The sequence below is a fragment of the Corvus hawaiiensis genome, chromosome 18 (genome assembly GCF_020740725.1).
Source record: "Corvus hawaiiensis isolate bCorHaw1 chromosome 18, bCorHaw1.pri.cur, whole genome shotgun sequence".
NCBI lineage: Eukaryota > Metazoa > Chordata > Aves > Passeriformes > Corvidae > Corvus > Corvus hawaiiensis.
This window is the reverse complement of record NC_063230.1, coordinates 13449281-13476802: the sequence shown is the minus strand read 5'-3', so window position 1 is coordinate 13476802 and position 27522 is coordinate 13449281. Positions and strand designations below refer to the sequence as shown.

At 49.1% G+C, this 27522-nt stretch overlaps 1 protein-coding gene across 9 annotated transcripts in view; it reads left to right on the top strand.

Annotated features, from left to right (window-relative positions):
- NCOR2 (nuclear receptor corepressor 2) overlaps positions 1–27522 on the top strand; it is a 230434-nt gene that overhangs the window by 691 nt on the left and 202221 nt on the right. The window lies entirely within an intron of this gene.

The window sequence follows — 27522 nt, the reverse complement described above, 5'->3', positions numbered from 1 at the left end:
ACGAGAGCTGCAGGGCTGGCTTCTCGGGCGGTGTGGTGTTCGCCGTGTAAATATTTACGGGGGGTAACTCAGCCGGTGTCTGCAGGCAACAAGTGCACGTTTCTCTGAACCCCAGCTGCGGTCTCTGGAGTGATCGCTTTTTTTTTTTCTGTTGATTCTTATAATTTCCTGTTCCCTCTTCTCCCTCGGTCCTTCCTCCTGCTCCCTTGCCCTGACAACGCACAAAGAGCAGGCTGCAGTGGGTGCAGGCAGCTGCCTGCCATGTGGGCTGCTGCCAACACCACTGAAGCAGCAAAACCTGCAGGACTCGGGCTGGGGCTGCCTGGGGCGCGGGGCCGCGTTGACCCAACAAACCCATCCCTCCTTCCAGCTCTTTGAACCCTGTGGAAGGCCAGCATGCCTGCAGGCACTGCTGCCTGCCCTGGAGGCTGCGTCTGCTCCCTGAACTTTGTGTTTTGGGTCAGCTGAAGAATGTGCTTCAGAGAGGACAGTGCTGCTGGAGGTGATCTGTGCAGTGGGTGTTTCCTAACCCGTTGGTTCACAGGCATTTATGGTTTGAACTCTTTCTGCGACCTCTCCTTCGGTGTTCACATGAAGCAAAGGTTGGCGCTCTGGATACCTGAAAACGTCAGGGTTTTGCTGAATCTGGTATTTTTAATCAGTTTGGTGGATGTGGTACTGTTCCACTGGTATTCCTCGGGTGTGTGGGGTGAGAGTGTTTCCATTTCCATTTTCCTTTTGGCATAGGGTTTTTATCAACAAGGTCAAGTTTAAGTTTGCCATGTACTTTACTGATAAAGATTTGGTACTACTACTGATTCATAAAGGGAACCGGTGTGAGTTGGGACAAATGGGTGAGCATTTCCCTCTCTTCTGGAAGTGGTGACAAGGGCTCTAGTGAAACTGTACATTCCTGGATGGTTTTAATGAAACCGTACTTAATTCTCTGAGTTTCAGTGCTGACTCGTTGAGTGACTTAGGGATTTAGCTCAAGCCTCCTGTGTGCCTGGGTCTGCCAGCTCTGTGCAAGACCTGTGCCTTGGGTGAGGAATTCAGTGAGCAAGGCTTGCACAGTGTGTTGGGGTTGAGTCTCACGATGCCGCGGGAGGGAAGTTCTGCGTGTGACAAACATCTTATAACTTTAGTTGAGTAAGTTTCAGTGTGAGAGAGGCTCTTGCAAAACGTGTTTAGTTTATTGAAAGCAAATGTGCTCAAACCTCGGTTTGTTGTTGCCAAAAGGGAAAACGTAGAAGCTATTTTTGGTGTGAGAGAGGAGATGGGGGCACGCACATGTCTGGGGCAGGAAAACACTGGTACTTTGTTCTTCTGGCTTTATGTGGGTGGTGGTTTCTGTTACTTAGCTGTGTGTTTCTGCCAAGTTGCAAAACATACCTGGTTCTGAAACCCCTGCGGAGGTCAGGGCTGGCTCTGCGGAGCTGGTGCCGGGCCCGTGTGGGAACGCCTCCCACGTCAGCATCTCCAGCACTGGAGGAACGGGTGGGTGCCTCTGCCTTCACACCTTTGAGCTCCAGGGAGGTGACTGGCATTTTTTTGCGACAGGATCTGCACTGAAACCATAAACTCATTTCATGCAAGCCACCAAACAGCTGCTGCTTGGCACTGTCTTTCACTTGCTAATGGCTGTGGTTGGATTTGAACCCAGTTGCCTCCAGTGGAGGTTGTACTAATCCCTGGAGCCATCCTGCGCTAAATCCAAAGAGGGTTTGGTTCAGGCCGTGTTCACGTCTTGTAATTAGGAGATCCATTCTGGTGAAGGCAGTTTTGTTATGATTGGCAGTGATGGTGTGTATGTAACTGTGCTGATAGCTGCACGTGTTGAGAGCTACCCTCTCATCTCCACGGCAGCTCTGGACTGCGCTAGCTGGAATTGGGTCATAGGAGATATCTTCATCTTTTGTGACATGGCTGTGAATTATTTGTCTCCTTGATGGCTCCAAGTGTTGCTCCCACTGCTGGTTCTGGTTTTAGTGGCCTCTGCTGAAATACAGTCCTTTCTGCAATCTGGTTGTCCTGGGAGAAACTCGTTTGAAGCCAGCTGTAATTTATGTGCCTGAGGTACCGTCATCTTCATGGCCCTGTGGGGAGGAGGAAAGTTTAGGATCTTGCCGGTTTCTAGATGAGTGAGTATAAAAGGAGGATTAAATCTGTAAATTTTCAGAGGTGGGTTTTGGGTGGCTGATGTGAACAGTTGTGAAGGGGAATGGGTTGGAGAGGGCCTTTGGGGTGCAGTACTCCCCATCCCTAACCCAGTGGCTTGTTCTGACCAGATTATTTCACAAGTCAGAAAACTGAGGCTGTTGGGGTTATGTGAAGTTCAGTGTGTCAGAGCAAGTCTGCTGGAGAGCTGGTGAAGAGTCTCTTTCTGCATGAGTGCTTTGCCTGTTCAGTGCGAGGGCTTGTTACTCCCAGTGGTGGAGTGCTGGTTCCCCCCTGGGTTTTGGGCCTGTGAGCAGTGGTCCCCAAATGCAGACCACGGGCTGGCTGCAGGGGTGCACGAGGATGGAAATCCAGGGCAGTGTGTTCTTAAGAGGACTGTTATTTTTGTGCAGTTGCATTTGTAGGAGCCGTGGCTCGCTTTAGTCTTCGCTGAGAGTTTTCAACGGAGAGCAGGGTCAGCTCTAATGGAGCTGGAAATGAGGTCTAGCAGCACCCGGTCGCCTCTCTGATTAGTGACTGAGGCTTTTGCAGCTGCTTAAGGATTTGGGCATCATGAGGTCATGGATTCTCATCTAGGCTGCTGTGGCACAGGCTCCTGCACAGCTTTGAAGGGCCCTTGCTGTGTATTGACATAGGAAAGCAGTGGAGAATTGCTATTTCTGTGCTGGCACACAGGTGTTTGAGGTCTCCGATTTGCCCTGAAATGTCAAGGGATAGATCTTTGCAGTAGAAAATGGAAATGTGTATAATTTAATGAGCATGACTAGAGCAGAGATGCTTCCTAAAAAGAGGATTGAAGAGGGAGCTGGAGCTCCAGAATAGAGGGCATGAAAGTGCCTGTAAAAGCTTGGTCAGTGAGGGATGGATCTGGTAGGAAGGGAAGGAGGACAGAAGAGCAGAAGGAAGTGAGTGATTTGTCAGTTTTGGGAAGTGATCCCTGACCTGAGCACGAGGCAGCAGCGGGACTGTGCTGGGAATTGAGAAATCTGGGTTGCACCCCCAGTTCTGCTGCCCACCCTACTTGTCACTTCCCTTCTCGAGGCCACCAGTTCTCCGTTCCTACCAACCTGCCTTTGGCAGATGGAGTCTCTCTGGGGTGTGGACTGTTCCTTATTAAAGGTGAGCAGGGTGCCCCAGGAGGGGATGTTTCTGGTGAGCAGGCAGTGCCCACATGGGAGCAGCTTTCCTGCCGCCTTCACGGTGGGGAGCTGGGAAATGTGACCTGGCTGGGGTTGGGCAGGCAAGAAGAGGCACTGATTGCTGCAGACTCTGCTGCCAACAGCGTGTGCTTGGCTGCTGATCCGAATCTGGCTTGGAGAGGCCCAGAGAGGAGCCCTGCCTGCAGGGGAGAGGTGACTGGCACTGGAAGAAAAGCAGTAAAGATGGAGGTAGGTGGCCATGACTGTGATTGTTACCACAGTGCCAGGGCTGGAGGGGATCTGGGGCACGGGGAGGGGACAGGGAGAGCACGCAGTCAGCGTTATGTGCCTGCTGGGTGCATGGAGGATGCTGATAATGGTTAGTGCTTTCTTTATAGCTGCGGAGCAGTGAGCAAACATTAATGAATGTAAAGGATAGCGGCTCTGTCTAGTTACAGAGAAGGGAAGTTGCTCCAAATTAACTTTATGATCCGTGAAACTGAAGGTTATTTAAAAAAATAATAACATAAATGGAAATGCTGAAGTTTTTCAGAGTCGCTGAGTACGCTGCTTGTTGTTTAATGCCTTCCATTTTTTCACTCCCAGTCTGTGTTTTTGGCTCGGGAACAAATTACAAGCAATATCAGCTTACGCTTGGATTTGAACCTACATTGCTCTTAGTCAGCTGAAATATTTCCCCTTATCGCCGCTCCCATAATGTTTATTTTAGACCGGATAGCATCGTGGCTTTTCTGCTCGCTGTAGGGAAGAAGCCAGTCTTTGAAATAGCCCAGCACCTTGGAAAGAAATGATCTCAAAGCCAGTTTGGTTTCTGAGTGAGGTACAGCTTAATTTTCCACCAAGAGGTTTGTGCAGGGCTGTATCCCAGAACGTTTTGCGGCATTAAAAACCCAAGAGGTGGCAGATGGATGAATTGCTGACAGATTTAAAATCGTACGACAAACATAAAGCATTCAGACGTGAGGCCAAGGCAGGAGGAAGGTTGCAGGGAGAAACGGAGGCAGAAAGGTCGAATAAGTTATTCTGGGCAGAAGGGAGATGTGCAAGCAAAGGCAGGCTCCAGTGGGTTCAGCCTGTGAGGGGAAGGGAAGGCCTTCAAGAGGAGGGATGTGTCGAGGAGTGTGTTCCCATCAAAGTGCAGGGAACCCTTCGTGTCCTGGGCTGGCAGTGGGAGGAGGATGACAAGGAGGAAGGGGGCCAAGTTGAGCCTTGGCAGCAGTGATGAGGCCAGGAGCAGGGTTGTCCTGGGAGGAGACAATGTGGTGGGGTCCAAATAGTTTCCTCCTATGGGAGGTGATCTGAGGGAGAGTGCCAGCACGCGGGGAGGCCAGGGATGGTGTGGGTATTGTCCCCGGAGGCTGCAGGCCCGGCTGTGGCTCTCTGGGTGGGTGGTGCGTGTGTTGAGGGAGGGAGGCAGAGCCGGCAGGATTTCCTCTCTGCGGCGCTGGCTCCTGGGTTAATAACTAACCAAGCAGTCTAGGTTTATCCTTTCATTGTGGAAGAGAATTATTTACATAATACCACTCCACGTAATCTTTTTTGAGCATTGTTTCCCTGGCGTAACACTGGGAGGAGTGGCGGTCCAGAAACGCAGTTTTGGCCCAAATGTGTAGGAAGTTAACTCTTCCAGTTGGGTGTGCTTCTCCCTGCCTGCTCAGGGAACTGGCTGTAAACTGAATAAATACTCCAGTGGAGTGACCATCTATAATGTAGTTTTTGGGACTTCTACGTCATCTAAACCCTGTTTTCTGCAGGCTCTGGCTGGTGCTCTGTGCTGGTACCTGAATGTTGCCTACCAGCCTCCTAAACAACACAGTCTGGGTTTGTCCTGTGCATGTTAGGGCAAGAGAACAGTTTGCAGTGTGCTCTTCCTTGTCTTTGTGTTGAAGAAGGCAGAAGGAAAGAAATGTGTCAGCTTGTGGGTGGAGGATGACAGGATTTGGGAAGGTTCCTGGTGCAGATCATCCCATCGTCTGTGATCAGTCCCTGAGGACTTGCTGTCTCCCAGGTGGGCAGGTTTCATCCTCCTCAGGGAGTGTTTAATTGCGAGGTCTGGAGGCTTAGGTGGTTGTGTAAAGAGCTGGGGCCTGATTATTGCAACATAGCACGGTGAAGGACAGAACCCTGCGCTTGGGCATCAGTGGGATGTGGTGGGAGAGTTGAATTGGTGAGTAGGATGACAAGCGAAGTCAAGCCATCTGAAAATCTGCCTGTGCCTCCAGCTGTGCAGTGCTGGCTGGAGAGGGTGGAGGGTGTCTTTTCCTCTACGCTGCGGGATGTGTGGGCTTCTAACAAGCTGTGGCAAACAACGGAAAGTTGGCTTTCTTCTGAAAATACTTTAAAACCTTATAAAATTACTCCAGCGGCTAAATTTTTATAGGACCAGATCTCAGCTGCATGGTACTTGATCACTTCATAAATAGCTCAGTCTTTGGCCTCTGCAAGCTTCTCAAACCCATACCTGCAGCGCTGCAGAAACCCCGGTGAGCCCGTGGTTTATCAGTGGCAGCACCTGGCCCTGGTAGCAGAAGCATTCTGCGTTAGTGTTTACTGCCGAGGCCGCGTGATCTCTCTGGTCTGATGTTGCAAGGAGCTGCTTTTGGAAGGCTGAGAGCCCCCAGTGATTTACACCGGGTTAGCTGATGGTGCACGCACAGTCCGGGCTGGATGTTGGCTCATGAGCACCTCTGGTGTCAGCCTTGCCGGAGGGAGCTGCGGGTCCTGTGTCGGTTTGTGCTGGTGATACGGACCTTACTCGCTCGAGCCTGAAACTTGCTAGAACAAAGGTAACTTGTTAACACCCTCCTTGAACCAATTACACCTGGCTGGGTGAGTTTGCATTGGATCAGTGCTGAGACATGTGACTGTGGCATTCCTGATCCACTGCTTGAAGCCCTAAGGCTTTGTCCACTACCTCCTCAAGCTCATGCTGTTACCATGATGCGATTTGTGACACCGTGTGCTGTGTAAATCTTGGGTGTGTAACAGAGCTGTGGTGCTTGGACCAGAACCGTGTGCTCCGAAGTTTCTCCAGTCGTTTGGTAGGGGTGTTTTTCCTGCATCTCAGCCTTAAATAACTATGTCCCCTCTTTGGCATAAGGGTTTCTTGTGTTTAGCACAATCTTTCCTATTAGAAAGATTTCCTTGATCAAGTCCTTGTTTGTCTGTGGGTACCATACCGTATAACTCCATTAATAAAGTTTTCAAGCTCCATCTTGAAAGCAGTTACAGCTTTTTTTTTTTTTCTTTCCCCTTTGCTGCTGGGTTTCAAGCTCATGCCAGAGTGTCAGCTTCATTTCTAGGTCACCGGTCTGCCCTTTCATTTCCCCCTCACGCTCAAGTTGGCCGGCTTGTTTTGATTTGGTAATATGTGAGGTGGTGTCCACAGACAAAACCAGGCAGGCCAGTGAAATTCATTTTTCCCTGCAGCCTTGTTCCTGTTGTGTGTGTGAATAATAATTTCCAAATGCTAGACCAGAGGTGATTAAAAACTGTTAAAGAAATAAAGTGCAGCAAAGTCTGCATTACAGGAATCTGTGTGTTCAGTGTTTTGGGAAAACTCTCTGAACTGGCAGTGGAAAAAGCCTTCAGAACTCTTATTTAAGGCTTTCTAGTCTTAAATTATTCGGGAGTTGCTGATGAGGCAGCCTGAGCACACGCAGGCTCTGCAGGAGGTTGGTTGCTGCTGTCGGGGGGGGACCTGGAGTCAGTAGCGCTCCCTTTCTGCGCTTGCTCTGCGGAGTTGTTTGGGATCCAGAGCTACAGTTGTGGTATTTTTGCATGCTGCGGGCACAGCACCTGGGCAGCCAGCTCAGCAGCAGGCTTGTGGCTGGAGCTGCTGAGCGTGACTGGCGAAGAGTGGAGGGGTAAAAAGAGGCTTCTCTGTAGCCCGAGTGGATGCTTGAGTGGAAATGAAGAGCTGAAGATCATTCTGTGGAGCAGCACATGGTGTCTGTTGCTTGCTCTGAGTATGAGTGCTTGTTTTTTACTAAGCTGCAAGGCAATGGGTATTTGGAGGTTTTTATGCAACTCCGGTGTTGGGACCGTGAAGCAGTTGTCATGTCATCAGTTAAGATGTGTTGAGCATCCTTATTTTTGGAGCAAATGATCCTGCTGACAGCATGTATAGGAGGTGTCAGCCAGCCCTTTTTTTCTTCTTCCTCTCTATTTTTTGCTTCATTTCTAGGTTTTAGTTTTGGCTTTACTTTTGATAACTTGACAGGGCTGCTGCTAAAAAATTGTTGGGGTGGGGTTTTCTTTTCGTTTGTTTTTGTTTTGTTTTTTTTTCTTTTGGTTTGGTTTTTTTTGCTTTTTGATGTCTACGTGTCTTGAGATGCCATGATTAGAGATGCACATAAAGAGCTGCTGTGGTTTTGGTCCAGGACCCAGCCAGCTGCCAGCAGCGTTCCTGAGGGCTGTGTGGTGTTGGAGTGAGAAACACTGCAGGGTTTTGGGTTTTCTCCAGCATTATGAAACAGAAGTAAAGAGAGAAGTCAGCATGTACCTTAAGGGTTGTCTTTTTATTTTAACTCTCTCACTGTGGAGAGCTGAGGTTTGCATCTTCTCCACCGAGACTGGTGCTCGTGAAATCTAACGCACTTCTGTGAATGTCCTTAAACTCTGCCAACAGCAGAGAAGGCTGAGAAATAAGGGATTTGCTTTGCCTGGAGGTGGAGGAGTCATGCTGCAGAGGCAGACACAAGCACCCTGGTTGCTCCTGTTTCCCCTGCCAAAGGCAGTGTGAGTTTTGGTCTGGTTCAATGGGACAAGAGCTTTAAGCTCCATCTGCGGGTTTTTTTGGTTTTTTTTTTTTGCATTTTGTTCAGTTGTGCTTTTTAAATGTCTGTGGATTTCTTCTCAGCAGGAGGTTTCAGTCCCCACACAATGTATTATTGTGTTTGCCTCGCTCTAGTTCCTGGTTCTATGCGGAAACACCTTGAACCTTTGGCTGAGCTGGAAGATGGGTGCAGAGTCAGGCCCACGGCTGCAGGCGTGGGGCTGTTCCAGGAAGAACGTGTCCATGCACGACTCCTCAGCCCTGACTTCTCCGGCTGCTGCTCCAGGCACTAAATGTGTTTGGCTAGCACAGGCACTCTCCTGCCTCCTGATCAGCAGTCTACACGTACTTATTTTTGTTTCAGAGGCTGATCCCTAGGGTAAGAACGCTGTAGCCAGAAATAAGTGAGTGTTCACACTTGCCTTTATGAACTTCTTGAGTATTTTGCCAATTAATTCTTAGGTAATTGAGGCTGAAATATCTAATGTAAAGGACACAGGCAGGAATGCTGCTCTCCCTGCTGTTCTTCACTCATTCCAGTTTATGCAAAACTTGATAAAGGTGCCTGTGCTGTCTTGGCCATTTGCAATCTGCTTTACAAAGCCTCTTAACCAGCAGAAAAAAATTGTGTAAATAAATACAGCAGCTTCGCCTTTGCAGCCTTGCCCAAGTCAATTTGGTGTGTGTTGAGAAGGCAGAAGAATTAGTTACAGAAGCAAATGGGTCTTCTCCATGTTCTGTGCTCCTGTCACATGGCCATCTCCCAGTTTTTTGGTAACAGTGAATCAAGCAACTACTTGAGGCATGTGCAGAAGAGGGGGGGGAAGCTAAGAGCTGAACATTAACCTTCTAAGAAAGGTGGAGCTGAATTGTATCTCTTGATGGGGTTGGGGCTGTCCAAGAACGGTGATTCCTGCTGCCTTTTTCACAGCATCTAGCTCACTTCTTTTCAGCAGTATTTCTGAGATTGGGGGACTTTGGTTGTGGTGCTGGTTGAAGGAGTTTGCCACCTCATTGCCTCTCAGCGTGTTCCTATCATGGTGCGTCTCTCTCCTGTTCTTTTTGACCTGAATAGTTGAATGAATGTCCTCACCAAGCAGTCATGCTTTTGTTTAAGTCAGCACTGCTTTGCTGGACGGATGTGGAGCCAGGGGACACAGAGCCTGAAATCAGGGAAGAGTGGCTGTAGTTTACACAACCTGGTTGTGTTTCAAGCCTTTTTTTTACAGGAGTAAATTTCACAGGACTGAAATTCCCTTCTAAGGGGGTGATATTCTCCCCAAACTTCTGCACAGACCTGTTTCCAGCCATGTCACATGTCTCTCTCAAGCATGGGACACACCAACCAATTTTGCAGCAGGTGATACAGACCCTCAGGTAGGGTTCTGTTGTGTTCCTGCAGCAGCAGCAGTGGTTTCAGCTTGGAGTCAAGCTCAGGCAGTGTTGTAGCAGTTCAGTCATTTCTGCCGTGGTCTGAGCCCCTGGGAAGGTCTGTGGCATTTGCTCCTTTTCTGTGAGCTGGAAATGAAGTGCTTGGTTCAGAGTGGTGACTGGGAATGTTCCTCTGCGGCAGGGCTTGGGTTCTTCACGTCGTTGCTGCTTTGTGTGAACTGCCTGCTGCAGCACCTTTGTTCCTTGGATGTCGCTTGTGCACTCCGGGAGACTGAAGTGGTCTGTGCTTTTGTGCCGTGGCCCTGCATGTCCACAGAGAGCTGATGAAGAGCAAAGTTGGGCAGATGCCATCCTCTGTGTGCTGTGGCAGCCTCTGCAGGTATCAGTCCTGGCTCAGTGAGGCACCTGATGAACAGAGAGTGAGAAGAGGGTCCTTTTCCCAGGGGAGTTTAAAACCGCTCTGCCACAGGAGCTTTGCTGAATTGCAAATTGCTTTTTCTCTCCCACTCTTTTCTAAATCTGCTGCTGTTCCTGAAGTGGCAGGAGACTTTACTCATGTGTGCTAGTGCATGAGTGAGTGTGTGCTGCAGAGTAGAGTTGTAAGCAACTGACATGATGTTGATCATAACGTAACTAATGACACTTAAAATATTTGCGTGTTTCTAATGTACTGCGGTCTCTTCCCAGGCACTGAAATTGACGGACAAGCTTCAGCTGTACTTGGCATGGTGTTTGGAGAGATGGACAGCTTTCTGTCACTTCTTTTGACAGATAGGCTTTGAATTTTTAAGAGAATACAGAGGAGCTTTTTGGTTTTTCTCCCCACTCAAACCCAACCAACTGAAAGCCAGGTGGAGGGCACATCTTGCATGCATTCTGTTCATTTCTACACGCAAATGCATCTTCTTGGTGTGTCACTAACCTGGTTGAGCTCTGGTGCTGTTTTTAGCAGCCTTATGGTGTATGGACGAGGAGCAGTTCCAGTAAGCATTTGTGAGCAGCCCAGCCCAGGATGGGGGTGTTGGCACAGAGCCCAGCATGGCAGGGTCCGGCCTCCCTGCCCAGCCGAGGGGCCTGGAGGGGCTGGATGAGCTCCCTGTCCCAAGTCCCACCCAGGGAAATGTGTGTAAAGCGTTACTCTTCAGTTCCTGTGGCCATGGTAACCGACTTGGATACATCCAACTTGACTAATTAACCTAATGGAGAGTCGTTTCCAGGCTGATACTCTCCCCTCGGATTTCAGAGCAGAACTTGTGTTGTCTGATCTGCCAGCAACCTCCACGGCCAGTGCAGACTTTTTCAGAGTGGTTTCTTTAACAGGTTTCTTTCACAGGTCAGTTTGAGTTGGGGACAATGGCTGAAATTGGTCTGATGTCTTGGGTGCTTCTCTTGCCCTGCATTCCCCTCTCTTGGTAATCTCTCAGATTCCCCTGGAAGGAAGGTCCCAAACTTAGATGCAAAAAACTTGCTCTGATGTCCTCCTTGGACCGGGTGGGGTGAAAGTGGATACTCTCCTGCATCTCTCCTGTTTCTGTACTGTAGGATCTCTGCCACCCTGACTTCCTGTTTAAAAATTTGTGAAATCCTCAGGCGTGAAACAAAACAGCACATCCTGGAGATGTCTGTGCACATCTTCAGGTGCCCTCATCTTAATGTGCTAGTTGAAGGCATTGCTGCTTTGCACTGTTTCTCCTGGGTTTAATTATTATTTCAGTGATTGGAGCTGCAGACTGCAGCAGGGACTTAAGAGTTCAGCCTCAATTAAAAACCACCCTGTGCCAGGCAGATAGCGGCAGGCAGCTCTGCTATTCTCGAGTGTCTCCAGCAGTCCATCGAAACACCATGTGATTGGCTCAGTTGAGAAATCTGAGTAGGCAGAAAGCAGTTTCTGGGATAAACCTTGTGAGTGCTTCTCAAAATAGCCTGAAAGCAAGGTTTTGCTTTATACAGCCACTCTTGGTCCTTGAGGCTGGTCAGAATTTTATGTGGATTACTAAATATTGTGAAGGTCTGATCTTCAAAAACCATAAGATCCTTTTTTTTTTTTTTTCCTTCTCCTTTTTGATGCTGCCTCTGGTATGTTTAAACTTAGAGGATTTGCATTTTCATGTCTTTTTAGCCGTAATTGTAAGTACTGGGACCTTCCTTACTTGCAGTTCCAGCTTTTTATGTTTTTCAGCAAAGCTGATGACCTCGTGTTTGACCCTTAGAAACCTCTTGGGCAGCCCAGCAAACAAATGTGCTGTGAGAAGAGCACATGATAGTAGCCTGAGCTATTACACTGGTCAGTCATTGACCAGGACTCTTGTTTTTCTTCCTTTGAAGATCTGCTTAATCATTGGCATTGCAACCCCTGCTGTGCTGGGCACCTGGAGGGGTTTGCTGGCTGCTCCCCGTGATGTCCGGGGTGATGAGGGAGGTGGCATGGGGGCTTTAGAGAGTCCAGCGCTGTAATCAGGTTTTACTGGGGAGGAGATTGTCATTGATATCCCTGGGATTTGGCATCTATATAAATACACGAGCCAAGCTCTGTTTAAGTGTGTAGGTTCATGTCAGTTCATTTGTCTGGGAATGGGGCCGGGAGCATCTTACCACCATGGTCCTTCCGTGTGATTTCTGTTCCCAGTATAACCCACAATCTGATGAGGTGGGGCTTGCTGAGGGTAAATCCCTGTAAATGCTGGTGCAGCTGGAAGTGACTTCTTCAGACTTGGCTGATTTCAGGATCGATTGGGAGATGGGGATAAAAACTCTGTAGCTAAAACTGGTAGGGACTGGTGCCCGTGGGCCAGGGTGCTGCATGAATGACTGAAAGCTTGCGAAGCAGCTCTGAGATCTCAGAGTTGTGAGTTGTTTTTCCACCCTTATTTACTGTGATACCTTTGGGTGACACAGAGTGTTCAGGAGATGCTGCTAAACTGAATTCTACAGCTGAATTCACACTGGAGAAATGAGAATTGCTTCTTTTTGTTGGGGGAAAAAAATAAATCTGCTTTTATCACATCCTTGTTATCCTTACAGCTTGTGGCTTGGAAAATGAGAGAAAATTGATGGTGAGGGCTGAGTGACAGGTGGAGAGAGGTAAGATCCTGGCTTTCTGTGGGCCTTATTTCATGAACTTTCTTGCCCTTCATGTGTTTGCTGATGTGTCAGTGGAACTGAATTTCGTTGGCAAAAATGTGGTTTGAGTGGATATCTTAGATTAACTTTCAATTGCCTGCCTAAGGGTGATTTTAAGCGAGGCTTCCAGGAGCATCCCTGCTCTTGCTGTGTCTTTGGCTGTTGCTCCCCTCTCCCAGACTGGCCGTCTGCACGAGGGGCTTCTCTGCAGAGAGCAGCCTGCGTTCTGTGCTCACGTACTGTGCAGAGACATGAAAAATGTTGTTCAGATGACAGTGATTTGGGGTAGCTCTAGAAAATAATTTTCTGCTGGTGGATAGTACCAAACTATTTCCTTTCACCCACCCCCTCCCTTCCCCAAAACAAAAGAAGAGATGAAAGGATTCATTAGGAATTATTCACTCAGCTCTGCCGCCTGTCTGAGATCTGGCTGTCTGCGTTCATCCCCCAGCTCAGGGAAGGTCAGAGGGCATCTCCCTGGGGAGGATTTGCTGTTGACTGAATTGCACTCTGTCATTATCCTGCTGGATAACGAATGCAGTGGCCTCATTGGCACTGGCTTCAGAAAAAGCACGGTCATCTGCATGTGGCCTTGAGGCGAGAGGCGAAAGCCTAAGGAGAGCAGTGTGGAAAACCTCATCTTGTGGGAACGATACCGGACAGACCCAGGCAGTTTGGCACAGGGGTTTACTTGCTGCATGATGCTGAGCAGGTCTGGAGCTGCTCTGGACCTCTGCGTTGTCTTGTTGGAGGTGGGGGAACACAGCAAGAGGGTTTAAAGGACAAAACTCTGATGGGGTGAAACTAGTTAAAGCTGCTCCTGTTTTCTTCAGCAGAAAACGTGGCATGCCTGTGACACAGTTTGAGATATTTTAATGAGATTTAAACAATTTTTTTATCTCTTTGTTTTGTTTTCAAATAGGTTTCCTGAAAGAAAAACATACAAATCCCCCTGAGCTAATTGGTGTGTGATTTGAATTCAGCTGCTACCTTGGAAGAGCTTTTCCAGCAGCTGATCTGAAAACAGCCTTTCCCACAATATTGTGGGCTGTCAGTCAGTGCTAAAGGATCTTGAAGTTGCTGGTGGGAAGGAGATCGATGTGTTTTGTTTGATATGCTGCATCTTTTAGTTCGAGTGTCATAAAATACTCAGGAGATGTGTGAAAGACCCTAATGGGGAGAAGCTATCAGAGGGATGAAAGTCACGGTAGCTGGAAACGAGTAAGAAACAGTTGTGGGTACCAGAGCCAGTTGGGCTGGCTGAGGAAGTAGATAGACCTGAAGAAAATTTACATTATAAGCACCAATTTCAGATGTTACCCACTGCCTTGTGCCTTGATCTTCTGGCAGCCACCGGCTTAGAAGGGCTTAATGCTGTGCCCTTCCCGCGTGTGGCTGCACGTCGCTGAACCGCACTGGGGGTGGCTAGATGCAGCCCTGTGAAGTAAAGTGTTAAGCTTCAAATGCTGGCCTTCATTGCCTTCAGGCTAAGTCGGTTCCCTGGAAGATGCTGTGATAAAATTGCTGGCCCAGGTAATTTGTGTCCTAATGATGAGCAGCAGAGAGGAGGGCAAGAGTTTGTGTGCCTGCTTATTGCTGTCATCTGTCTTGCAATCAGATATTTATGAGATGGCCTTTTGTGTTACAGTGCGGGGTGTGTGAGTGCATATTTAAGTGGTTAGTAAATATAGTCAGTTGCTAGATCGGATCAAATCATCCTCTCAACAAATATAGACAGTGATGTTTTGCATCTGGATGTTCTGACAGTGAAGTACAGGAGGAGGTGGTCTTAGTGAGTTTAACATCTTATACCCGAAGCAGGGCAGTAATTGCTTAAAATCACTGTAATTCTGCTACCAGCAGTAAAGGATATAAAATTATCCTATGCTGTAATAAACCAAAAAACCACAGCTGCCTGGAAAAGTCCTGTTGCTCTAATCCAGGCCAAAGTGTGTGGGACTGGTTGTGAATCAGTTTAATTTCTTCTGGGGGTTTGAGCCTCTGGATTCCTATCACTGCAAGAAATCCTCCTTGGAAGGCAGTCATCTCCAGGCTGGTGCTCAGCTGAGCGATGCATGACCAAGTAGTAGCTTGTAGCATTTATGAACTAGGGCAGAAGTAGATCCCTTATTCAGACAGAGCCGTATAAGCCTCCAGTGCTCTACACTAGGCCCCAAATTTGCCTACGTTATAAATAAGTCTGTGGCTGTGTGCTTGTGTGTTTCTTTTTTTAAGCTGAAGGCAACCCCTTAAGCTCTTTTCTGCAGGTCTGTTCAAGCTGGGGCATGGGGAATTCCTAAGAGGATTATCATGGTTTACTTGATACAGAACTTGAACTTGAGCAATGGCTTATCTTATCAGTGATAAAAGACATGGAAATGAAGTTTACGTAACCAAAGCGGCCTTGAACTGTGGCTTTTTTTTTTTTTTTTCCTCTTCTGGAAACTGGAATGACAGATCTCCTGAGTTCTTCTCTGCTCACAACTGCAGTGTTTGTTATCTGGTGTGTACTGTCTGCTTACCACTGGCATTTATTTTTAGTGCTGTGTCTGGAGCTGTCCTCTGGAAAAAAAAGAAAAGGGCTAGAGGCGGAGGGCAGCAAAGGCTTAGCAAGAGGAGCCGTGGGCATTTTCTGCTTTTGCTGGAAAGCTTGGTGTCCTTGCTGGAGAGACTGGTGCCACTCATAGCTTGGTTGTAAGCTCCTGTGTTACACCGAGCTCAGCAGGTGATTTGAAGAATGGCAGAGAGCAGATCCACTTCCCCAGTGGGCTGTGAGCACAGGGCTGGAAAGGCTCAAAAGTTCTGAGTAAACTTGACCCTGACAACCAGAAAACACCTGGGAATAGATGAAGATGCCTTGTCTGTTCCCATTGGAAAAAGTAAATGAGTAGGGAGGGCCAGGATAATGTCTTTGGTGGCAGCTAGAAAATGAATGCAGACAAATGCGTACTGCTGTGCTCTGGCTCTCCTGACTGATGGCTCTGGCTCAGGGTGGATGCAGCACCCAGGACCCTACAAGGGTGAGGGAGGTGGTGCAGCACCCTGACTGCTGCTGGGGGAGAGTGGCCTGAGCATCACAGCCACCGCTGATCCCGTTGGATGCGCCTGCGCGGGATGGGCTGAGCAGCTGCGTGCGCAGCAGGGCTGCAGAGCAGGACAGGCTGGGCCACCTGCTCACCTGCCCTGGTGCACGGGGCTGGCTCCCTCCATCAGCCTCTGCTGCCTCCCCTGTGGAGGGGGAGATGCACAGTGCTCAGCGAGCAGCTCTGTGACCACTCATTAGGAAGAAGAGAGGAGCCTTTCCATCCTGCCAGGTTGCAGTGGGTTTGCTTGCCCTGGTGTCCTACACCTGCTTTGTCTGTGCTGCGTGGGAGGAATTTTATTTTTTGAGCTCTTGCTGTCACAGATTGTGACAATGCCACAGAGGTCTGGGCCGCGCTGTGCTTCCCACAGAAGGACTCAGCAGACAGTCAAAAGCTGGCAAGCTGACAGCACTTATTAGAGGTAACCTTCAGGAAATGCTACGCACAGCCCTCGCTGAGCTTTCTGGCTCCAGGCGCATACAGTATTTACACCACGCTTCTTGAGTTTCCCTGAAGGCTCTCAGCCTGCAGCTGCCTTTCTGTGCTCTGCCACCTGCCCTGTGTCCTCATGTTCCAGCGCCTGGGGTGGGTTCTGGCTGCTGGGCTCCTCTGGCAGCAGCCCACCGGGCTGGGGGGGCTGGTGACACCACCTCTTCCTCTGTGCGTGGCACAAAGGTCATGTCCTTTGGCCTCCTAGAGGTGCTTGTGGTAATCTGGTTCTGGAGCCTGAGGTAAAGCCAGCACCAAGTTTTCACACTTGGTGTGTGCAGGGAATGAGCTGTTAAGGAGTGCAGCACTTGCACAGCAGCTCTTTGTTGAAATGCAAGGGAATTACATGGGATCAGCTCTTTTGACTAAGCAGGTGACTTGCTCGAGTGGCTGTGTGTGGAGTTAAAAGCCAAACCCTAAGCACTAAGGTGTGAAAAATTTTTCTCAGGTTGTCTTGATGGTGTTTTTTCATCCTACATGGGGTAGGAGGAAGGAAATGTGATACTATCTGGTTCTAGTAAACAGCACCTGAATATTTCGTGGTGCCTGGACTGCGGAGGTGTGGGAAGGCAGCGTTGGTGCACCGCATTGGGACATTTGCCCCAAAGGCAGGTCAGGTATTTTCTCTGCTTCCTGGCTGAGAGGTTGGGCAACGTGTATCTGAAGGGTGGGATTACAGGATATGCTCAAGCCTAGCCTTGCTCTGCTGCCCCCAGAGTTGGTGGCTCATGTATCTTCTACAGACCAAGACATGACTTTTTCCAGCAGCAGACGGCTGGAGTTTGATCCACCCACTCTCATCCTGCTGCTCGTAGCGTGCACAAGTTGCTTGATGCTCTGCTCCCTTCAGTGAAGGATCAGCGGTGAGCCTTCACAAGTGGATGTGCTGTATGGAAAGCAGAGGACTGCTGTCCTCCTGGATGTTACCCTGTTTGGGGAGATGGGAACTCCCTGGTGCTTTGCTCTGGTGGTGTTGTCCTCTGGGATACTCCAAAGCCTGTTTTGGCACATGCACTTACAGAGATAGAAATCTTTCCTCCCTGCTACCTTGTGAGAACTGTCAGAGGGGAACCCATGGAGTGGCATTAAAATCCCACTTTATTATTGTTAATTTCCCGTAATACTTGGGCTTGGAGTGCCTGGTTGCTTGGACTTGCTCAGTGGGGAGGAGCAGGACAGACTGCCTCAAGCTGAGGTTCCTTGGCTGTGTCGGCTCTGAATCCTCTGCTCCTCTGGTGTGGATTTAATTTCCACGGTGCTGCAAATGCTTCCCCAGTGCCCAGCTATCAATTGAAAAGCAGTGGGGGGGTCTGCGGGGGGGTGGTGATGGTGGGGAATGACTTGTGGTCTCCATGGAAACCTACAGACGATAAATGGATCAATGTGCTGTTCTGCACCATCTGAAACTCAAGCAGCGCTGGCTAAATCTGGGGGCTGCCTTTGCCTGCCAGATCCTGCTGTGGGGTCATTAGTGTGAGACGGCTCAGCACGAAAGCCTTCTCATCACTGTGCCTCCAGGATCTTGCTGGGTTTGCCACAGAGGATGTGGGGTTTGTGCTGGAAACCCACACTTGGCTCACGCTTGGCACACTTGGGGATTTGGGTGTCTAGAGCTGCACCACTGCCTTGGGCTTAGGTGCTGTTGTGGGCAAGTGGCCAGGCATCCAAGTCCCTGGATTTGGAAGGGGTAAAGTCAAATGGCTGGCTCCCCTTCCAGCACTTTTTAAAACCTCCAGCTCATTCTGCACAAGCACAGGGAGATTTATGTTTTTCTTTCTGTGAGTTAAAGGCTCGAAATCCTGGATTAGGTTTGCGCTGGGCTGGTGGGTGAGGACGGCTGCCTTTGTTCTTACTTCTGCTTCTGATGGCATGGGTAAACAGAAAACCTTTCTCCTGAGCTGCTGCTCCAGTGTTTCCAGTGACTGCATTTACCTACAAAAGAACATACTGATCTTCCCCCACTAGGTTTCATAAAAACTTACCTTGGTCTGAAGTTTCAAATCCACTGCTTTTTAAACAAGAGTCTTTCCAGTGCTGAGGTCTTCTATGTGCTCTGGAGTCCTACCTAGCTTAGGTTCAACAGAGACTCCCCAGATCTCAGCCAGGACCAGGGACTGGTGTGACTGGAGCCAGTGGAAGGCAGTGGCTGTGTGCTGCTGGCTGGCTCAGCAGCACTTCTTCAGCCCATGCTTTTCTGGCTGTGTGAAGGGATAATCCCAGGTGTCTGCAGTGCTTTGAGTGTGGCAAATCTAAGGGGCCACGTTCTTTCGTGTTGGAGGTTGGCTGTTGAGGATCTGTGCAGATGAGCTCAGGATCTGAGGCACTGCCTGGCCTTGGCTGCTCTTGTATCTGGGGGCATCAATGCCTTTCCCTTGCAACAGGAGGAAAACTGTTGCCTTCCATTTGACAAAGGGGCCTGGAGAGATGAGTTGCCAGAGGCTGCACCTGAGGCTTGTGATGAAGCTGGGAGTACCTCACAGAACTCTTGAGCTTGAGTTTTCTGCCCAGACGTACATCTGAGATAAACCCTGGTACGTGTAGTGCTCTTCAGACCTTGATTTCCAAATGCCTTTCAGGATGATTGGGGGGGCTTTGATTCCTTGGCCAGTCTATTTGGGCAGGGATGTGAGTGCATTTCACTTCTAATTCATGGTGTTATGTTTGTAATTTTGTTAATGCAGACAGGGAGACCTGCTGTCTGCAGTGGGGTGGAAAATTCCCAAAGTATGCTCTGAAACCACTTTCTGTTGTGGTTCTGTCTGTCCGGCTCTGCCTGTAGCCCCTGGCATATCCTCCAAGCTGTTAACGGGGCAATGGCCTGTCACACATCCAGAGGCCCCTTTTGGATATCACTGTTGCTGTTTATAAAGGCTCAGTTGTGGGATAGTCTGGCCAAATGATCTGAGCTCGTAATTCTGTGCAGTGAGGCACTGAAATGTCCAAGAAATCTGCCATCTCTGTTGCCTTGTGAATAATTTATGGATCTCTTGACTCCAAGCTCATAAAAATCGATAACTCTTCATGGATTTTTTTTCCTTTTTCAGCAGCAGCTTGGTTAAACTCTCCCATTCTTTTGAGTTGCTGATATTGAAAGGCTGTGGCTTGTTCGCTTACCCTGAGCCATGTTTTCTTTTTCGCAGCAAAATTGATCCGGGCTTTTCCACAGAGCTCTCTGTTCTTCACCAGGATGTTTGGCTCAGGTTACTGCAGGAGACAACCTCCCTTGCACCTTTCCCATGGGCTATTGCAAGTGTTTGGGCTGTTAGAACTCCTGCTCTGGGGGCAAAGCTGCAGAGCTTGGAGAGGTCAAAGTGTTTGAGCGTTGTGGCACTGGCTAAGAAGAGGTTTCCAGCAGCTGCTGGGAATAACTGGCAGCACCAGGCCAGTTCCTGCCAGCAGAACTTGCAGCCCCCTCAGCCCAGTAATTCAGATATGGCTATGTTAATTTATTCCTCTAATTTCTAGGCCTGTCTCTGAACACTGAAGCGCTGTGATGATCTTTGGTCCCTGTCAGGCTTGGAAACGAAGCCTGAAGTGTACCAGTAACAGCTGTGCCCTCTGTGTTGGGTTATTATCCTTTCAGAATTTAATAACGTGACACCCCTTTTTACTGGATAGCTTGTCCTTCCCTCTAGGAACAGATCGATAACAGACCTTGTATCTGCTATTTGGATGTAATTGCTGGTGTCAGCTGATGTCTGGTGCTGTTTCTCCAAACAGCCCTGGAAAGCTTGATAGGCTGTGGGGAGTGAGGATTTCTTTTCCAGACTGGTGTGTTGCACCACATCCAAGAAACCTGAAATGAAGAGATGGTTTTGCAGAGAAGTTTCCCTGCTCCCTTCTCTTGCTGCTTGTATTTGGTGATACGTGGGCTGTGAGCTGGGGAGGGGGACAGAAGTGGAGCCTCCAAAGGCAGTGTTGGGTAACTGTGTCTGAGCCACAATGCTGCCTTTGGAGGACCTCAAGGAAATTAAAGCTGATAGCTGAGCAGTGCTTTTGGTCTGCAGAGCATACAGATTTCATAGGTTAGCTGTGGATGATGGAGGAAGAGTTTGGCTTTGAGGGGTGAGAAGGCAAGAAGAGGGTTCTCCATTGCAAACAGTTTATTCTTGCTGAGTCATTAGGGTAATTGAAGAGGGTAATTGCTGTACTTTCATGCATCTGATCCATGGGTTGCCTGGGGAAGAAGGAGGAAATGATTCAAGTGCAGTGCAGGGGGTACAGTAAATAGGGGAGGTTTACTCCAAGGCTACCCACCCCCTGCCTGGTCCTCCCTCTTCCTTGTTCCAGTTTTCTGCCTGGTTGCAGGGAGCCTTTGCTGGGGTGACTGATGGCATTCTTAGCTGTTGAGAAGGAGAGAGGGTGAGTTGTGGGTAATCCGAGGGCTATTTTTCAAGGGAGCAGTACTCTTTTTAATGAGTGGGTTTGAGGTGAGGATTATGTGCATGGAAATATATAGAAGAATATAGTAACTATAAAAAAGTCTGCAGTATCTAGAACTAAAAGAAGACTTTATAAGTACTTCCTAGCCATGGGGTTGGCCTGTGTAATCCTACAAGGAAAGAGAAGCCGAGTGATGGATGGTTGGCTCCATCCTGCTTTATCCCTAGACACAGAGCACTGTATTAAATATGGTTGCCTCTTGGTATCACACACGTAACAAGAGGCATAGTATTAAATTACGGCCTGTGTAGCTGTCTGGGGGAGGTCCATGGGATGGCATTCCTGCCTCGTTTCAGTCTGTGACAAAACTCCCATAGATGGAGTCAAGGCCAGGCTCTTGCTCTGTGTATTTGTTTAATCACCCTGTCTCCAGAGAAGGCAGAACTGCTGGGAATTGCAAAACCATTTCATTAAGAATCCTTGATGCCCGTTTTACTGGATGAAAGCTGTGTGCCTGCATGGGCATATTTTTGTTTATTTATAACACCTGCATTTACAGCGCTGTGCAAATTATCTGGAGAATGGGATGAGTACTTAAACCCCCGGGGGGGGGGAAGTATTTGGAAATATAAAACCTGCCCTGTGCAGCTGCATGAGCTGACCAGAGCTGTGACCTGCAGTTGGCCTGTGCTATGTACTGCACTTCCCTCTCTTTTTTTTTTTTTTTAAATTTTCATTATTATTTCTATTTTTGTACCCAACTAAACTGAGAGGTGGAGGGGCGGGGGAGCGGAACGCGATAGACGGAGATAATGGGGCTAAATCCTGCCCAGCTGTTTTCTCAGCAGCCATCTCCCTTACAATCCCAAGGAAATAAATGCTCCTCTTGAGGGTCCCGTTGGTTAATGATGATTTGAAGAGTGCACACAAACATCTCTGCAGATGCAGCCTGCCTGTGAGATTCCGGTCATGCAGTGAGCCCTGGGACCCCGCTCCTCTCGCATTCAGTGCGATGATAAATCATTCATAGCCTCAGCAAATGCAGTTCTCTTCCTCGCTCTGCACATAAACAGTCCAGGACCCTGAAGAAAGCCTGTGTTTGTAGTCCTTGGAGGATGAGGCAAGTGCTGTGACAGCTGGGAGGATCTGAAATTAAAGTTATGGGAAAGGCTCTGAGTGCATGAGTGTAAAAGCAATTTGGTATGGGTGGGTGTTTTGTTTTGTAGCTGTTCAAGGGTGATGAAGGGATAACAGGGATGTGCTTGTGTCCTGACAAATCAAAAGTATTGCTGTGCTTATATGCCTTGTTTTGTAGGGATCTGATTGCAAACGTGGATTGTGATGCACTGTATGTGGTTCTGGTGTTCCAGATAAGGGGAGAGGTAAAGAGGTGCTGGAGTGGAGAAGTGGAGGAGTTCTTGCTGTAGTTGAGTGGAATGTAAGTTGGTGAAGGTCTCTGGGTTTTGTTTGTTTGTTCCAGCCTGAAGTGTGCAGCAGGTTGGCTGGGTGGAGGGTGGGCCTGGAGTCAGCTATAGCTTGGAGAAGCAGCCTTGTGTAATAGCCAAAGCAGGGAGGAGTGGTAGCTGTGTCCACATGAGCTCCTTATGCTGAAGCTGGTGTGGAAAAGGAGAGTCTGAGGGAGGAATGGGACCCTGTGTGGACACCAGAATCTCAGTGTGTCTTGCTTCAGGTCTGGTTTGAACAGCCCTGCTCTCCCCCGAGCTCAGCTCCTGGCTAGTATGGCCCTGGTCCCGTTAACATCCACGCCTGCTTCCCCCTTTACAGGCAGTGTGTGGGTTCGTCGGTATTCCAGCCCTAATCCCCTGGAAACCCCGGGCGGGAGGAATGCCCTTGGCCATTAACAGCTGGCAGCTCTGGCCACAGCGTGGAGAGGAGGGTCACTGGCTTGGATAGCTCCATCTCTTGCTGTTCCAAGCAGAGATCCAGCCCTTAAACTTCACTGCTGTCTAATTTGGGTTTCTGGTAATGAGTGTTGCACAGCGAGCTGCTACAGGCAAAGGGAAAAAACACACATGCACCTACACGCGCTCTGGAAATATGTCAGAATTGGGCTTGCTGAGAAGCTCAAACCCAAGCATGACCTACTTTGGGACTGTTATAATCTGCAGGGGAATTCCCTCTGGATTAGATCAGTGTGATCCTATCAATTTGTGCTTGAGGCTGGAGGAAGCACTGACAAAGTTGCTTATTTTCCCTTTTTGTGCGGGAAGTTTGTTTTCTTTTTTTTTTTTTTTTTTTTTTTTTTTCCTTCTAGCCCTGAGACTTGAGACCAGCAGAGGTGTGTTTGACAAGTACAACAGCCTTGGGCTCTGCTTTTCCATTATGGGTCTGTGCTGAGCACCTTCTTTCTAGAAGGCTTCTTTCTGTACATGGAACAGCAAAATCTACCCTTGTTTGTGTCTCAGTGAAGTTGTCTGGCAGAGGCTCTGGTTTTGGCCATGGAAAGATGCTGCAGCTGATCCCTCCAGTGCCATTTTAATATTCAGCTGTTTCAATCTGTTTGTTTGGGTTTGTTCTTTTTGTCTGATGTGCTGCACTGAGAGATGCTTTAATAAAATGTGAGAAATTTTCCAACCCTTGTCTTTCCTCTCGTCACCAGCCATTGTTTATGAAAGAGCTTGGAATCTTTCTTTATTTTTTTCCTAACTAAAAAATTGCTTCCAGAGCTCAGCAAGGATGTGCATATCCACAGCAAGAAGGAAATAAACAGGGAAGGCTGCATTTAATTTCGGTGTCTGCCAGAAAGTGGGAAGCCAGCACTTGCCAAGGAAAGATTTTTGGAATAGAGGTGTACCACACTTTATTTTCCAGGAGACTTTCTGAAAATAAAGAAGCTGGAATGGAAATAAAGCTTGCTGTGATGAAGAGAAAATGCTACCCCGTTGGCTGGGAGTTTGGCCTTTGATTGCAGAGGTAGCTTTGCCTCGGGTGACTCCGGGGGGCTTTCAAAGAGGCTTTTCTCCCATCTGCAGTACCTGGCACAGCTCGAGGAATGAGAAGTTGAGGGGTGTTTGGTCCACTGGTGTGAATTGTTCTGCCAGACTTCAAAGAGAAGTGGAAATACCTAATCTGTCGCTTTCAAAGGGAGGAATAAAATATTCTGATAGATTCTAAATGGAATCACATCAGTGGTGCCTCTTCCACCTTTGCCTTTGAGCTGCTCACTGATCTTTCTGATTGGGGTAATGCAGTGAGGAGGATACAGTATTCCCTTGAGGGGAGCAGCTTGTGAACATTACTGTTCAGTCAGCCTGAAAAGCTCCATTACAGACAGATTTAGACCCGTCTTTGTGCGCTGAGAGGCACAGCCTGGCTTCCGGGAGCAGGCTTTGTCTGGAGGACAGGTGCACGTTGGGCTGAATTATATTTACCCTTTTTATCTGCTGCCTGCACCACTTTCACCTGCTGTCTTGGGGAGGGGGCTGCTGAGAGGGGTAGGGAGGCTGCGGGTCTCGCCTCTGTGGGGCCCGCCAGTGAGGCTTCTCTCCTGCAGGACTGCAGCATCGCTTGCTCAGGCCCATCCGGTTTTGGCAGCTCTCCAGACACCTAATGAGTTGTCCTCTGTGAGACCGGGAAGGTGAGGGTAGAAACAGATTTGCAAACAATCCAAGCAGTATTGATTTTCTTCATTTCCCACATATCCTGCCAGGTTTCTGTGCAGTAGGCTGGCAGCTGGGAGCTGTGCTCGTTGCCAGCGGGCCTGGAGCGAGCTCACAGTGTCTGTGGAGTGATGTGGGGGGCTGCCTCGCCATGGCCATGGGGTTTCCCTGTGAACGTGGTCAAGCTCAGTTGGTTGTCACGTACAAAATTGGGTGATGTGTGCCTGGTGTTGGCTGCTTCTTTTGCCATCTTACATATTTCCACATTTTTATGTATGCCTTAGTACTTGAATTTCAATCCTGAGAGCCTGGTCTTGCAGTGAAAGGCACTTTTTCTGCACATGGAAAAAGTCCCGGAAGGTCTGTGTGTGTTACTCAGAGCTGCTGAAGACAAGCGGGGGAGATTAAAGTCAGGTGGATAAGCCATCAGCCTCATTAAATCTGCTGTGAGAGTGTCTTCAAGGTTTTGTCTGTGTTTCCAGAGTTCTGTAATAGCTTGCATTGAGCTTGAGGAGATGTCATGTAGGAGTTTTTGGATCAATATGAATATGGAAAAGGGAGAGGATTTCCTGAAAGCACAGTACAGACTGTTCTCTGTATCTTGCAGCCACACTGGCGCATTTGAGAACATACCTTTTATCTCTGTCGTTGTGCTCTTTGTGTCCATCCCTTGAGGAGTTTCAGCAGGACAGATGGGATTGTTCAGCCTTCACAGAGATCCAGCTCTTCTATGCTTCCCTGTAGTGGGCCTGTCTCTGATGCTCTTTGAGTATTGAGCCTCCCACGCATCCTGGAAAGACCACAGGCTTCCCTGTCTTGCTCTGCAGAAGCAGCACAGCTGGAAACAGCAGAGTAAGTGCCAGCTGCTCACTGACATGCTGTGGGATTGGGCTGCATCAGGGAGTTTTAAGAGAAGCAGGCTGTAAAGCTCTTGTGCTGTAAACTGAGGGGGAGGCATTCCTTGGATAGCCACAGAAATCCATTGCAGGGTGGTTTTGGTGCCCTGGCTGCTGTAAGAGGAGCAGGACTGTTTCCCTTCATGCCTTGAAGCTGTGTGTCTCTTCTCAGCAGGAGGGAGTACACATGGTGGTGTGCCTGGGGTCACAGCCTCTCCCATGGCCGTGCTTCTGGATCACGTCCACTGGGGTGGGAGAGCGCCTTCGAGGCAGCTGCACAGCTGCAGCAGAGCAGCCCTGGCCACACCAGCAGAAGCAGCTCATGGAGAGGTCCCAGCTCTGGCACGTTGCTGTCCCAAAGCATGACAGGGTCAGCTCCGCAGAGCAGTTTGCCAGAGCTGGCTTAGCGCGGCCACAGCTGTTGGTTTGGGTGCCAGGGAAGATGATGCAGAAGGGGAGGGAGGAAGGAAAAGTTCCCTTTGAGAAATGGCAGGGACAGCAGGAGAGCAGCGAGGGTGAGGCCTATTGATTACACGCTCATCTCAGTTTCTTTTGTGCCTCTCTTTGAAGGCACAACTGTGTGGACAAAGAAACCCTGTGCAGTGGTCTGAGGAGGGTGGTGGTGGTGGAGCAGGGTCTGGTGCAGCCTCTGGGAACCAAAGCTGCAGAGTCTGTTTGGGCTTTAACCAAACTTTGCCAGCAATCCTGACTTCCTGGAGACAGCAGGATGTCCCTGGTGAGACAGGCTTCCTGGAAGAGTTTTGCTCTTGGGCTGGGGTCGGAGCTCTCTGGTGAAGGCAGCTAGCGTGTGGGCTTACTGAGCAGCCCTGAAATGTTGAGGATGTCTTTGTGCGTCACTGTAGGAATCCATAAAAGTCCTATTCATGCAGTTGGCATTATAAAGTTTAAAGAACCATTTATGCAGGGAGCTAGTCTTGCCCCTAGAAAGAGATAGCTGGCTCAGCAGCTGCGTGCAGCTCAGTTGTTGCCACATGGTCTAGGATTTATTCTGCTTGTAAAATGCTGCATTTAAAGAATGCTTCCCCCAAAGCCACTTGTGCCACATTCTTTGTATCTGAGTATATTCCCTTATCTTTCAGCTCCCTACTTTCCAAGTACAATACAGATTAGCTGTGGAAAACGTCCAGTCCCTCTGGAGGTGGGCAGTGGTGACTGTGAGCCATCTTCTGAACTGGGAAGCTGAAAAGAAGCATCAAAATGGTTTACCTGTTTGGAAACTGGGAGACCTGTGGTGTCTTCCTAATTCATGTTGACGTGCCTGGTTGTCTGTGTGTTTGGGTGCCTGTTCCTGCATCAAAGGGCCTTCAGTGTGAGGATAGTTTTGTTCCTCAAAATTACACCTTCTCTCAGTCTGGCAGGGAGTGCTGCATTCTCTTGTACTTGAGCCAGAAGGTGAGACCTGCAGGGCTTAGCATTTGCAGGGCATGTCTGTCATCCAGGAACTGTGCAGAAGACAGATCTTGCAGCAGTCCCCTCCTCGTGTTGTTCTGTGGCTGTTCATATTATGTGAGAGCTGGGGGCAGCCGGGTCCCGGGAAATGCCCCCTTTTTAGGAAGGAGTGAAGAGCCAACATGACCAGGAGAAACAAGCTGCTGCCACCGGAGAGCTTGGCAGCTGTCCTTGAATAGGTTCTTCGGCTGGAAAACCTGAGTGTTCCTGGGTGTGGGCTGTCTGGAGAAGGGCAGTTCTGGGTGGATGTAATGAGTGTGACCAGCTGATGGGAGCAGATTGCCTTTCACTCTGTGCACCTCATGCTAAAAATACCAGGGTGTCATGGAAAGGGAATGGTGTAGGTTGGAAAGCCTGTGTGTGGGCAGAGGTATGGTAGCAGCCTGTTCCTCGGGAAGTGCTGAGGGAGCTCGGCACCATTGGAGCGAGGACCCAGCACACGGAGAGCCAGGCAGTGCAGCCTCTCACAAGGGGCATGGTCTCCTGTAGGAGAATGGATGTTCCTTGTGGTGTTTGAGAGTGAAATGTGGTGGGTGCTGCAGCTCCTTTCCCAGGTTTCTTACAAATCTGGCTGTGTCCTCTGCATGTCACTGACCGAGTAACACACTTGTTTTGTTGATTTGGAGTGGGAAAACATAGCTGGAGTGGGAGTGCACATGGCAGATGCTTGTGTTCTCTCAGAAAGCCTGGGGGTAGTAAAGACCTAATTAGCATTCTTGTGAAGGCAAGTCATAGGGAGACTCCAAGATTTAGGTTTGCAAGGAGGGAATTGGCATCAGTGAAAACAACAGATTGCTGAAAATGTGCAAGCAAAAGTACTTGATGCTCCGGTGGAGGAGAGAAGGCGGCATGGCAGGGGCGGTGGGAAGAGTCGGGTCCGTGGTACAAGGGCACAGACTTGCTTCAACATTGATGGGATGGTGACCCGAGTCAGTGTCCTGTGTCAGTGCCTTG